The following is a 13,414-nucleotide window of genomic DNA, read 5'->3' on the forward strand; positions in this document are numbered from 1 at the left end:
AAATCTTTAAATAGTGCATTCAGTGTATATAACCAAAAATTAACTGGAACACACTTAGGAGCAAAGCTGCTAGATCCACCTGAATCGTACAGATTTTCACTGAATGTTTTGTATTGTACTCATGTGAAGGAATATCTGTAACTCATGAATGTCCCACTGTGTTGGTGATCCCAAGAATGACATGGATAAATATCTACGGAGTTATAAGAGTTATGAGCCAGCTACTATAGGAACAGATGGAGCAAAGGTTTTCCTCTCTGTTACAAAGTGAAGACATTCCTAAAATCCTATGTATTTTTGCAGCAAAACCAGCACCCCCTCCAAAGAAAAACAGTGTTTTGCCTTATTAAAGTGGTGATGAAGTACCAAAGTATGGCCCAGTGTAGAGGAATGGCTGGGTGAACAGGGACATGTATACGTGCACAACCCAAGCTGTGTTTGTGAACTGTCCTTGACTAAGGAAAAAGGAAAAGGACAATGCTGATGTGGCAAGGATGTTGGGGAGGGGATGCTGACCGCAGAAAGAGGAATACTTTTGTTAGTCAGTCACGTGCATATTTGTTTGTAACCAATCGCTTGCTATTCAGGGCCGCGAGAACAGCAGCTGTGCTCCAACAGCATGGGGCTTGCTCGTAGAACTATGGTGTAACTATGTGACCAGCAAGACAACAAACGGAGTTCCAGCATATCTCTGTGAGAAGCGTGGCTCATCCCGGCAGATCTCTGGCTATTTCTGGCGCCGGAACAGGGACTGTTCCTCCGAGGAAGATACGCTCGCTGATCACCGAAAGGAGGGTGACGGCGACGAGCGACAGAGATCCTGCGGGCGGAGAGTGTGGACCGCGGGTCAAAGGACGTCGGTCAGGCCGGTAAGAAGGGTCGCTACCTTCCCTCCGTGATACCCTGCTAGCATGGATTTAGAGTTTGCGGCAGCGCAACAATTGCTCCTCGGTATCCTCGCTAAGCGAGGGGAGGAAGTCAAGGAAAAGGATCTAAATAAGCTCGTTTTATGGGCGCGGGAGCATGGACACTTGCGAGTCCCCCCCCTCTTCAATGCAGCCGAGTGGAGGGAAGTAGGGGATCACCTGTGGGACTGTACTATCCAGGGAAAAGGGAAAGAAATAGCGAATTTAGGGCCCACCTGGAGAACTGTTATAAATACCTTGAGAAATATGCAAGCCGAATCGAAAGCAGCCACGGCTGCGGTGGAGGCAATTGCAACACCGCTGGGGTTGTCGCTCCTGCCCGAACTGCGCAGGGCGGGGGGCTGAGTGGACTGTTTAAAAGCCCGAGCGCAACAAAAGGGCAGAAAGCAGAGATATACTTTGAGACTGTCACTGAGTTCCTACAGGAGCAGGAGAAAGAGCTCTTGCAAACAAAACCGAAAGAGGAAGTTACCGCCACCACGCCTCAGAGCAAACTGGAGGCAGCGGCGGAAGTCAGGGCTGAGCAGTCAATGGGCGGAGCGACGGGCGGCCCTTCTTGCCAGCCGCGCCTCGAGCCTGCTTGCCCGGCCCCTCCCGCTCCGCTGCCGGCCGGACCTCGCCCTGAACCACGGAGCGTTCCGCTGCCCCACGATGGTGTCCCAGTGCCGGAGGTGGTCAATGAACTGCCCCCGGCCCCGGGCCTGGAGGGGATCAGCAGGCCTTGGGGAAATGGGCCCATCAGATTGAAGAGGCCGTGCGCCGGATGGAACATCGTCTTGATCGCGCGCTGTCCTTTATGGAGGAAAAGCTTAATCGGAAACAAGAACCTGAAGCAGGTCTTACGGGACTCCCGAAGGCCGTGGCCCAGACGGCCCTGCAACTACAAGAATGGGTTCAAGTCGAGCCCTCCCCTCCACCTCCCGACTTGGATAGCACAACACTGCCGCCCTGCGCCACAGGCGCTCCCCGTACCTCTCGGCTGGGGCAGAGGTGGTCCGGAATTATAAAAGATGTTATCTTAGAAGGGGACTGGTACGCTGCAGGGAATATCACATGCCCTGTAGTGTTCGATCAAAATGGGCCACAATATGAGCAACACGACTGGAAAGTTCTACAGCAGGCCAAGAAGTCTGTAACAGATCATGGAATAAAATCTGATGCTGCCTGCATGGCCTTAGAGTGGATTTTTACAGCAGATACCAACTCTCCTTACGGACAGCACTAACCTGGCCAAACTTCTGTTGACACCATCCCAGTTCCTTCATTGGGAGAGGGAATGGAAAAGATTAGTGCAAATGGAGGCCCACCGCCCATGACAACAAAATGACCCCTTATATGGCCTCAACCCAGACATGCTGACAGGGACTGGAGTATGGACACTTACAAGTGCGGCAAGCGATCCATGATCGGACTGGGCCATGCAGCATACTGCACATCAGAGGCCACCTCTCCAACCAAGGCTTAGGCGAAGGCAATGGCCGAGCTGATGCCTTGGTTAGCCCGTTATTGAAGGCACCTCAAGACTCTTTTGCAGCAGCCCATGACAGTCATGCTATGTTCCACCAATCCGCCAAGGCCTTGCAAAGACAGTTCCACATTACCAACACTGATGCACATGGGATTGTGAGGGCCTGCCCACAGTGTAGCCAGCATGGCTCAAGTTTAGACCTCGAAGTAAACCCAAGAGGGGCTGCAGGCATGCAAACTGTGGCAGATGGACGTCACACATGTGCCTGAATTTGGGCGTCTAAAATATGTGCATGTCAGTGTAGACACTTTTTCCAAAATGATATGGGCTACCGTGCAGTCAGGAGAGAAGGCAATCCATGTGATTCGCCACCTGACCGCGTGTTCTGCTGTTATGGGTATACCAGACTCCCTAAAGACTGATAATGGGCCAGCTTATGTGGGGGGTCAAGTGCAGAAGTTTTTACAACTATGGGGTGTTAAGCATAATACCAGCATCCCCCATGTGTCTACAGGACAGGCTATTGTAGAACGGGCCCATCAGACAATCAAGGAATATTTAGCTAAACAGAAGGGTACTGAGCAAACAGATCCTGTAGTTAGGCTGCAGCAGGTACTGTTCACTCTAAATTTTTTGAGTTTGGCAGGGGATGCTGAACAGCCCCCCGTAGTCACACATAACAGCCATGTTAAGCTATAAGCTACCCAGGGGTACAAATTTGTTATAAAGACCCACGGATGGGACACTGGGGGGAGGCAGCTCCATTGTTATTTAACAGTCGAGGTTATAGTTGTGTTTCTACAGATACCAGACTGATATGGGTTCCTAGCAGATGGACCAAGCCTGCTCCCAGTCCTGCTGTTGACACAAAAGGCTCCAGCGAGTGCGTGACCGACTGAGCCAGGACGTGGCACGTACAGCAGATGTTCCCAACCTTTGGGAAGTGAACCTTCGCTTGGTGGCTGACAACCTCACATTTGGACAACCACTCACAGAGTCTGGGAACAGTCACCGAGTGTGCATGCTAACCGCTGCAGAAATTGTTTACGCTGGTATAATAGCTTGTGCTTGTGCTTGTGCTGTGGGGGCTGTGGGGAACAGCTTACTAGGGGAACTTGGAACATAGACGAGCAAGGTAGTTTATGCCGAGAATGTTATCAAGTGCCTGAGACAAGAAGTTTTAGGCAGTGTGCATCCATCGTGCTCGGGATATTTTGTTGTGTTTTTGGGTGCATACGAAAGGCTTTAGAGAACGTTGTTAATCGGGCTTGGCTTGTGCAAAGAGAAAAAGAGGGAATTGTAGAGGAGTGGCTGGGTGAACAGGGACATGTACGTGCACAACCCAAGCTATGTTCATGAACTGTCCTTGACTAAGGAAAAAGAAGAACAATGCTGATGTGGCAAGTCGACAGGTTGTTAAGAAGGAGGTGCTGACCTCAGGAAGAGGAAGACTTGTGTTAGTCAGTCACGTTCATATTTGTTTGTAACCAATCACTTGCTATTAAAGGCTGTGTGAACAGCAGCTGTGATCCAATAGCATGGAGCTTGCTTGTGCATGCTTGGGGAATTAGGGTATAACTATGGGACTGACAGTAGAATAAACAGAATTCCATCATATCTCTGTGAGAAGCATGGCTCATCCCGGCAGATCTCTCTGCCTATTGCCCAGAACAACAACGGCTGTGCAAGCGCAGGCCTGGATTCTGAGGCAAAAGCATTCTGAAACTTGTGCTCCAGTGCTTCTCTTCTGCAGTGGAGAAGAGATTTCTTGAAGAAGCCTTTGTGAGTGGTTTTTGCAGAGGTATTGGCAATAACAAGTGTACACTGGTTTTCAGGAAAAGTAATGAATGACAGTGTTTTCCTGCAGTCACTGAGGCTCTCTGAGGCCAGCCAGCCCAACTACCCCTTGGGTTTGCTGCATGGCTGCTCCTGTACACCTTCAAACCTTGCTGAATCTTCACATGCAAAACCTGTGCCATCTGGGTGTCACATTCCCTGGCTTTGCTTTTTTCCAGGTGGTTCTTTGCCTGTCAGGAGCTCAGCCTGGTATAGTGTGCTGAAGTGCCTTCACAGTAATGACAGTGACACTGTTCAGGCTGCATTAACTTGGCTGCTTCATGAATGGGACATAGAGGTTGTTCCCCAGCAGATCCTCTGTTACACAGCAAAATGAAGTCTCCTCTTCCCACAGAAAAGATGTAAGGCACATCTGTCATGATCTGTTTGGACCTCTCAAGTCTGCAGGACAAGACACTCTGTAAATTAAACTTCTCTCATTAGCTCACTGGGAAAGAAAAACACGACAAACAAAGGCTCCACCCCTTTGCACATGAATTCACCTCTTAGTTCATCCCCTCTCCAACTGTCAGGATCTTTAATTCATAACTCTCAGCTCATGGTCTGTAACTGCTGTACCACTGAGCAGAATAGTTACCTACCAACTGTGAGAGTGCTCATCCTGCCTCCCTCCTCCATCAGTGTGGGCATCCCCTGCATCCCACTGGGATGCACAAAAGCCTGAGCAGGCTGGCTGCTGTTGGAGCTGTTTCAAAAGCTTTTTGAGTGAGCTGACACATTTCTAGTGCCCTGAGTGGAAGCTGATCTCTCCCATTGCCATGAGTTAGGGAGCTCTGAAGAAACTGCCCCCAATCAGTGTGCAAGGATGATGGATGGATGAATGCATGGATGCATGGCTGGCTGGCTGCAGGGGACAGTGGCTGCATAAGGACTCTCAGCCTTTCCTGGTGTTGTAAATGGTCAGAATTCTACAGTCGACTTTAAGTTGGTGAAGAATTGAGGAGACTCGTTGAGGGAAACTTGAGCTGAGCCCCTTCCTTATCTTGCACCAGGCTTGAGCAAGGGCTGAGGACTGAGGGCTGAGGATGTCTGGAATGTGAGGCACAGAAGAGCGCCTGCACCTCTATACCAGCCAGTGGCCTCACTCCCTTCACTGTGTGTAACAAGCCTTGTTGTAAACCTGGTCTGATAAGGAGATAAGGATGTGCACAAAGACTCTCTGGTGAAGGCCAGACTGCCTTTACTGCCACCCCAGCATGTGGAGGAGGACTGAAGTGTTTATTCTACCTTTTATGTCAGCTATAAATTCTGACAGAAAGTAACCAGGACCCTCATTAAGCTCCATTTCCATATTAAGTTTCACACCCCTAAGAATGCAAGTGAAAAAAAAGAGACGACACGTCACACATGTGTGACGAAAGTCACCAAAACTCCAGCTGTAAGATGTGATTGTTCCACCCCACTGGGAAGAGTCAAAATTTATAGTATAAAAGGGGGGCTTTGGGGCAAAAAGGACAGCAGGAGAAGACACCTCTGCTCAGGATCGGTTGACAGACTGTGTCCTTCCTCCTCTCCTGAGGGGACACCTTTAGGTGAACTTTGCACCTCCAACTGCATTGGAGCAGAGGTGGGAATATTCATTTCTATATTTATATTGTTACTAGATCTCTGTTGCTATACTTTCTGTGGCAACACATGCTAACATGTCTGTAGTTAGTTCATTTATCACCAGCAATTCTGAGCATGCTTTTCTGTTCCTTCAATAATCCACATTATTTGTGAATCTGGATCGTGCAGGTCCTTACTGAGCACAGTTACAGTGCTGAATTAGCTGTGACCAGAAGTCACAGCCCACTGATCTTTTAGGACCAGCTGGAGCACAGGGGGTTTATTTTCTGACAAATTTCTACACCCTGAACACAACAGGCTCTAAGACACCCCCTCCATCACACTGGTCCTGGTGTTTTCATGGCCAGCATGTTAGACTGTCTCACTAATTCAGCTGAAAATTAATTAAAATACTTTATATGTGTATTTATCTCCTTGCCAGGTTAATTTTCAGTCAGATTAGAGAGCTAAGGCATCTGACCAGAAGCTCAGAGTAGTGATAATCCTAAAAGAAGCACTAAAAATAATACCTTTTAAGAATATGAGCACCACATTCCATGATGTTTCATCAGATCTTATACGTCTTTGAAGACAAATCAACTTTGAAGTCCTTTTTGTCTTTAGCATCAATGAATTTTGGAATTAGTATGACACTAAACTTGCATGGCTTAAGTGATAATTGCATAATTTACACAACTGTATTGTTGCTGGATGCTAAACTTCTGAGATACTTGATTTGAATGTCAGAAAATCACAGGTATATCTTAGAAATTGCTGCAATTACTGTTGTTAGAATGGGGAAAATGTATTTTCTACCAGTGGAGACACTAAGCTTTTATAAAACTAAATGGGTAGAGAAGAGTAAGTGTTGGGAATCTGGCTGGGGAAAAAAAGGCTGCAGCCTTGTTCCTTTGCCTTGAGAATGCTTACAAGGAATTTTAGGTACAGCCTTGATTTAAGTACAAAGTGATGTGTTCCAAAAGGTCTGCAATAAAGTATCTACTATTTGTTTTGGCTAAACAACAGAATAGTTCATTCAAAATCATTAGTTACTGCTTAGTATCCAGTCTTCTCTCGTACTGCCATGAAAGATAAAAAAGGTTTCTACAGAAGTACATCTACCCATTGCCACTTTACTGTGTTCTTGCCAGTCAGGCTCCAGTCCATAATGTGAAAATGATGCTACTTTAGTTTGTCATTTTAATCTCCTTTCACGCAGGTGTGCACATTCCCTTTGGATAATCAAACTCTATTTGCTTGCCCTGTTGTTGATTTGGTTCTCAGATGCTGTTTGCCTACCTTCAAGATGTGGCAGAGGTTCAGGAAAAGGTTTTTTAGGAGTTTGCTGCCAGAAGGTGTTAAGGTGACCACCCTCTGGGTGTCGCAGCTGTAAGCTTCTTCAAAATTAAACAAAAGCTGCATTGGTAGACAAAATAAAACACAGTGATTTTTTTGCCACCACTGAGGCCATCAGTATTCATACTTTTAGTCTTTGATAATGAAGATTTGGAAATGCTTGACAAATTCTTTTTGAAAGTGATTGCTATTTTTCTCTTGATTCTTTCACTAGTTTTCTGCAGGCCATAATTTAGGAGGAATGGAATTAACACTAGTGCCAAAATGGCTACATGAAAGACAGCTGCATTCTAAGTTACTAAATTTTAATTTATTTTCTAATTTTGTGTAAAGGAAATGAAAAATAAAATGAAATTAACCAATTACAGTAATATTTTTTCAACAACTGTGTATGATAAAATGCCATCTTAATACTGTGTTGACTCCTGCACAGGCATTCAAGAATTTAAAGAATTACAGAATCTAAAGATTATTCAAAGGTCTTTTGGTTCTTATGTCTAAATTACTAAAGAAACTAAACATCTTCTTTTTTTAAAATATATTTTTTTGTTTATTCTTGCTTATTTAACCTTAGAAAAAGTGAGAATATATCTGGTAATATCTTCCTAATATGCACTGAATTTTAGGAGGCAAGTTAATTCTTCCATTTGTTCTCTTTGTTGCTATAAAGACTGCATGAAATAGCTAGTACTGTTCACATTATATAGTATTCATTCCAGAAAATTATGTAGTGATAAACAGAAGAAAATATTTAGTGGTGAATTTGTCACATTCTTCTGGCTGTTTTGGAAATATCAGTAAAAACTTGATAGCTGGATTTTAACCTCTTGCTTAGATAAATATGCAACATTATTCTCCTACACATTCATTTCAATATTTTTTCATTCCATTTTAGAGGGAGATGCTTGTTTCTGGTTGAATCTGGTTTGAATTGCACATATATTTGAAACTGTACTTTATGTTTGCCAGTACCACACTCCACATTATAAAAATTAACTGAAGAAATCATGGTCTTGTTTCATTACATTGCTCCTCAAAGTTCTGGGAACCTTCATTGTTACTGAATATGTGTGTATATGTGTCAATTAATGATTGCTGTGATGGGAATGTTCAGGAGACAGATAAGCAAATTTTAAACTTTTAAACGGAATTTTGTCAGACTGACATTCTTTAACTACACACTTTATGCTAATGATTAGTTCATATCCACCTCAGTCAAGCCACTGCCCTCTGGATGTGACTGTCCAAGAAATACCTTGTCCACCAAACAGCTCACCCATCAAATCCATCTCTCTGCAAGTTAAAGGGAAGGATGTTGTGGGGGACCATGTCAAAGGCCTTACAGAAGTCCAGAGAGATGATGTCCACAGTCCTTCCCTTGTCCATTGATGTGGTCAGCACAGGGATGTTTGTGGGTACAATAAGTCTCTGCCTCAGATATGTTTTTCATGCATCTATCCAGTTTGGGAGGCAAAGCTTGGGAGCAGGTTTAGAAAGCTGCTGAGTTGAAAACCTACTTTCTAGTCTGGAAAACCAAAGTTAGAGGAAGCCAGACGAACAAGACCAGTTTGAATGTAGCTTTTTCCTGGGAAAACAATTAAGGATAACTTGATCTCCTGCTGTACACTTTACCAATTTCTGTTCTATTTCCCTTTCTAAAGCAACAAAGACCATTATACAAATGCCAGAGTAACTGTTGATAACAGCATGGAAGACTTACTCTGATAAAATTGTTAAGGTCCTGTCATCTTGCTGTGTAGGGGACTAGAATTTTAATCTGGGGAAACCTGAGCTTTATTTTGATGTTTGTCTAGTGCCAAGCACAGTGGATTCTGCTTTATGACTGGGGATTTTTGCTATAAGTAAGATGAAAATAATAATTAATACAGTGTTCCATTGCAAAATGAGAGTGGTTGCACTAAATTCAGGCTGAATATGGACCAAATGAGACGATGGAACTCAATCTTCATGTTGAGATGAGTAAACAAAATCCCATCACACTTCAGCTATTCATTCTCCTTAGGACCATCCTTTATTAGCATGTAAATAATATCTGTATTGTGTATAATGAAAAAGATCTTGTTAACTGTTCACAAGAGATTGGTTTCCCCTTTAGTGGAAATGTATCCTATAGTTGAGATGATTCTGATAGGTTTTTAATTAGTCCTTGTGTTAGGAAGAGATTTCTTTCTGTGGATTTGGGCTGTGCTGAAAGTATATGGATTAGATCTTTCACTTGTACCTAAGGGTAAAGGACAGGGAAAGGCTGATGGACTTCTTCCACTTGAACAGACAAGTGGAAAAGGCATAAACTGTCAGACTGTGTCTGCCTGATTTTACAGCTGCCAAAATAGGAAAACAAATTGAGTAAACTGAGTTCTTAATTGCATAAAGTCTGAAAAATTGACATTTATGGAATGCATCATTAAAAGTAATAGATGATGAGTCATCTTCTGAAAAAAAATTTTTTTTGTCTTTGCTTGTCATTAGTCAGAGCCACTTTTATTCATTCATGCATTAATGCTTAGCAGATACAAAGCGTTTTCCCTAATATCAGATTTTTTGTAGGTGGCAAGTTCATCAACATTCAGTTGGGGCACTTTAAATGACCCAACTGCAGAATATTCTTTTAGTATGTTCAATCAAAATCAGACTTGTCTTTTGAGATGTTTTAATGTCCTGAAATCATATGACCTTAGATGGCAACCCTTCTATAAACTGTCTCTATGCGTTAAGAAAAGCAATTCTAAAGGTTTTTTTTGTTGGACTTGTTCAAATTCTTTATATTTCTTAAATGTCATATTGAGGCAAGCTCTTTGAAGTTAATTCATGCAATAAATAAGTTTGGTTATGCTATTCCTCATTTTGAAGTCATTGACAAGAATACTTCAAACACGGGTAATGAAAGGCAAGCACACTTGAGTTGGATGTTGGCTGTTTGCTGTCTTTTCTCTCTTCCACACCAAGGTGCACACATGGCTCCACACAAATCACAGCCCCAAAAAGAGTGTTTTGATTTGGAGACCACATAATGGCTTTGTTACAAAACAGGTTGTGGTCTTAGCCCACTTATATTTTTATGGTGTGTATTCCCCCACAGAACCTGAGTTGAAGATTTTGTTACCAGAGCTTCTCCTGAAGAGCAAACCTCCCTCTGGACACCCCAGTGCTACTACCAAAGGCATAAAACTCAGTGCTGCTTCTCGTCATCTTAGTCCTTCCTGCTACTTAGTGTGACATATTTTAATGGTGTTATTTCAAAGGAATTATCTGTAAACCACAGGAATTTCTGGTATTATTTCAGTTGTCCTAAATTCTCAGCTTCTGGATTACTCATGGTTTCAGTTATTTATGCCATTGAACAAGTGGTTTATATTAATACAGACAAAATCGTCTGAGATTTACATAAATTATTTTCAAAGAATAGAGAGAGTTTAAAGGAATTTTATGTAAATTAAAAAAAAAAAAAATCCAGGAAAGACCAAACACATAGCAGCTCTCTGGACTTGCTAGGATAGAAAATAAGACTAGGCCTTTTGAAGAAAGTGCTATATTTAATTGCTTAAGGATTTTCTTAAGCATTAAAAAACTGTCCTTCACTTCTTTTTTTTTTTTTAATAAAACCTTTAGACAACAAAGTAAATCAGGGATATCAAAAGCAAAGCAGCACTGGTGTTCCAGCCATCTCCCTTGATGCCTTTTGTATTCAAGGTCTGTAACTCTTCTGTGGCCTGACTGCTCACCAAGGGCCCGTTAGCAGCTGGTGATAAAAGCCACCAGGACACCCTTTGGTACCTCAGAGCTCTCCTGCCTCTGACTGTGGTTCTTGCCAATGTGTGGAGAGTGGTTTCAGCCTTGGTAATTCCACTGCTGCTTACCAGAGTGCTGTTATTTACAGCGACTGCTCCAGTGCTTAATTGGTCATACACAGCCCATAATTGGTCACTGTGCCCCTGTAGTGCCACAATCAGCCACATTCTGCTCCCTCTCAGGACTTACTCGTGAGCATCAGCATTTGCTCTCTTTTATGGAATCAGTGCTAAACTCTATTTTGCTGACCATGTTTTTTCCAGGAGAGATTGATCTCGAAAGAGCATAAATCAGACAAATAAACACAAGAAAACTGTGTTTCTATTAAACTGTTTTATAGCAGTCTGCCTGCTTGCAGAGCTACTATCAGAACATCTGAGGAAAAAATCTTTAACCAATGGATATTATTCTCACTTCTGACCTGGCTGACCAGGTCATCTGGTAATGGGAACTTAACCAGACCAAGTCATGTTACTATGACAAGACCCCTTTTTCAGAAAAAGAAGACAGCTGCTTCTAGATTTCAGAAACAGCTTGACAAATGGAACAAAATCCTACAAGTAAAAATAAAAAAATTACAGAGCCAAAGGAATTCTTTAGGAAAAAAACCCACCTGCTAATAAGAAAATAATCAGTACAAAGAGAAATACCAAAATATTTTCTTCCAGACAAGATATGATTTTTTCAATTGGGGTTGTCCTAAGTTTTCACTTTAAAAATTTCCATAATATTGAAATAATATTGAAGGTGAAATTAAGATTTGTTATTACAGAGACTGTGAACTTCTGTCAAAAATAGTATTGGAGGAAACCTTGCATTTGAAAACCAAGACCTTCTGGCATTTCTGTTGTTCGGATCTTTCTGACACCATTTTTCTGAAAAGCCGGCAAAGATGAAATCGCCGGAGTTCCTCCATTTTGAAATTCATAGGAATGTTGTGTACTTTTAAATAGAGTTTAAGACCTCTGAGTATTTTTACTTAGTCTAAAATAAAAATAACACCAGCTGGAGCCTTACTAGAGGCAATTCTTTTACCCCTCTAACAAGAACCAGATCAAAGAAGAAATACAGGGTTTTTACAAGTTTTCTCCTTCTCTGTTTTCTGCTCCATTATATCACAACTCCAGTGCAGGTAATTTGGTCATTGAGGCTGATGAATGGCATGGGTTTTCCTGTGTCACTTCTTTATTGGGTATAACATTTCAGGAACAGTCATTCAGCTGCTCTGCCTCCTCCACTTTCATCGTCATTCTTTGCTCTTGTTTAGAACGTCCTCTGTCTCGAGTGTAACTGTCTCAGTTATTTTGAATTTTGAAGCTGTGTTTTTTTAAGATGTGTGAATTAGGTATGTGCTACCCCTGCTTACTATGACTTTCAAGACTGGGGGATTTTTTTAAACTCATTCCACCTGCAGTGAAATATTTAAATTATTTTGAATCCCTTGTATAAACACAGTGATCTTATGATACAGCTTCAGCAACAGACCTATGTGCAGCCCATGCCAACCACTCTTATTTTATGGTGAAGGGACTGATCAGGGAAGGAAGAAGACCTGATTTACACATGGTTTGCTGAAGGTTCAGCAACATTCAAAGTACAGCCACTACCCTGAAGCTTGCTCCAGACCAAAATGTTCATTTTATATGGAGAAGATGTCCAAAAAGAGAATAGGAGATTATGTAAGAGAAAAAATATGTACTGCAGGGAAAGTGCAGTTCCTTGACAAAATTCCCTGAGAGGCAAAGCTGAAGTTTTTGCTGTGTGAACCTTCTCCATCTGGTTTGAGGAACTCTACAGGAACCCATGTCATGGTTCTTTACTATGGAAAAGAGTGAAAACAGTGTTTGAACCCATGCCCAGACTGGGAACTACTTGTTGGAACAGAGTTATTCTACCAAAACTTTGCATTGTCACAAGATTAAGAAATGCATCTCAAGTGGTGATGGTGCATGAACTGTAGAAGTTAATTTCAGAAAGTTTATATTTAACTCCCAGGAGTCTGTGTGCTGCTGTAGAAAGGGAAGCAATATCCGTCCTGAAAATTTAACATTATAATAACAAAACATCAAGGGAGATCCCAAGAGGGAAGCAATACAGAAAATGTTGATATCATAAACCAAGAATTTTCAGGCAGGCTTTGAAATTGTTTAAAATGATTGCACAGAATAACAAGTGGGGGAAAATGTAAGAAAACACATTTTTGTGCTCTTTATAGCATTTTGCCTCTCTGACAACTCTGTTTCTCAGAGCTGAAGTAGTTTAAAGTGTGTTCAAGTAATTACTGGAAACTGAGTTGCTTATTCTATCTCATCCTACGTATGACTGTGCATCCTTCAAGAGCACTGCAATCGCATGTAGAATATATTAATGTGGTCTTTACCCTGACAAAGTCCTAACAATTCTTAGTAGACAATTGGCTGCATTTAAGAGTTAGACATTTTTAGTGTAC

At 42.4% G+C, this 13,414-nt stretch overlaps 1 long non-coding RNA gene across 1 annotated transcript; it reads left to right on the top strand.

Moving 5' to 3' along the window:
- Window positions 1-344: 344 nt before the first annotated feature.
- LOC109143818 lies at window positions 345-10,011 on the top strand. Its single transcript, XR_002044194.3, has 2 exons — window positions 345-869; window positions 3,185-10,011. It is a non-coding gene; the product is annotated as an uncharacterized LOC109143818 (long non-coding RNA).
- Window positions 10,012-13,414: the final 3,403 nt, after the last annotated feature.

This window comes from Corvus cornix, chromosome 3, assembly GCF_000738735.6.
Source record: "Corvus cornix cornix isolate S_Up_H32 chromosome 3, ASM73873v5, whole genome shotgun sequence".
In the NCBI taxonomy this organism is placed as follows: domain Eukaryota; kingdom Metazoa; phylum Chordata; class Aves; order Passeriformes; family Corvidae; genus Corvus; species Corvus cornix.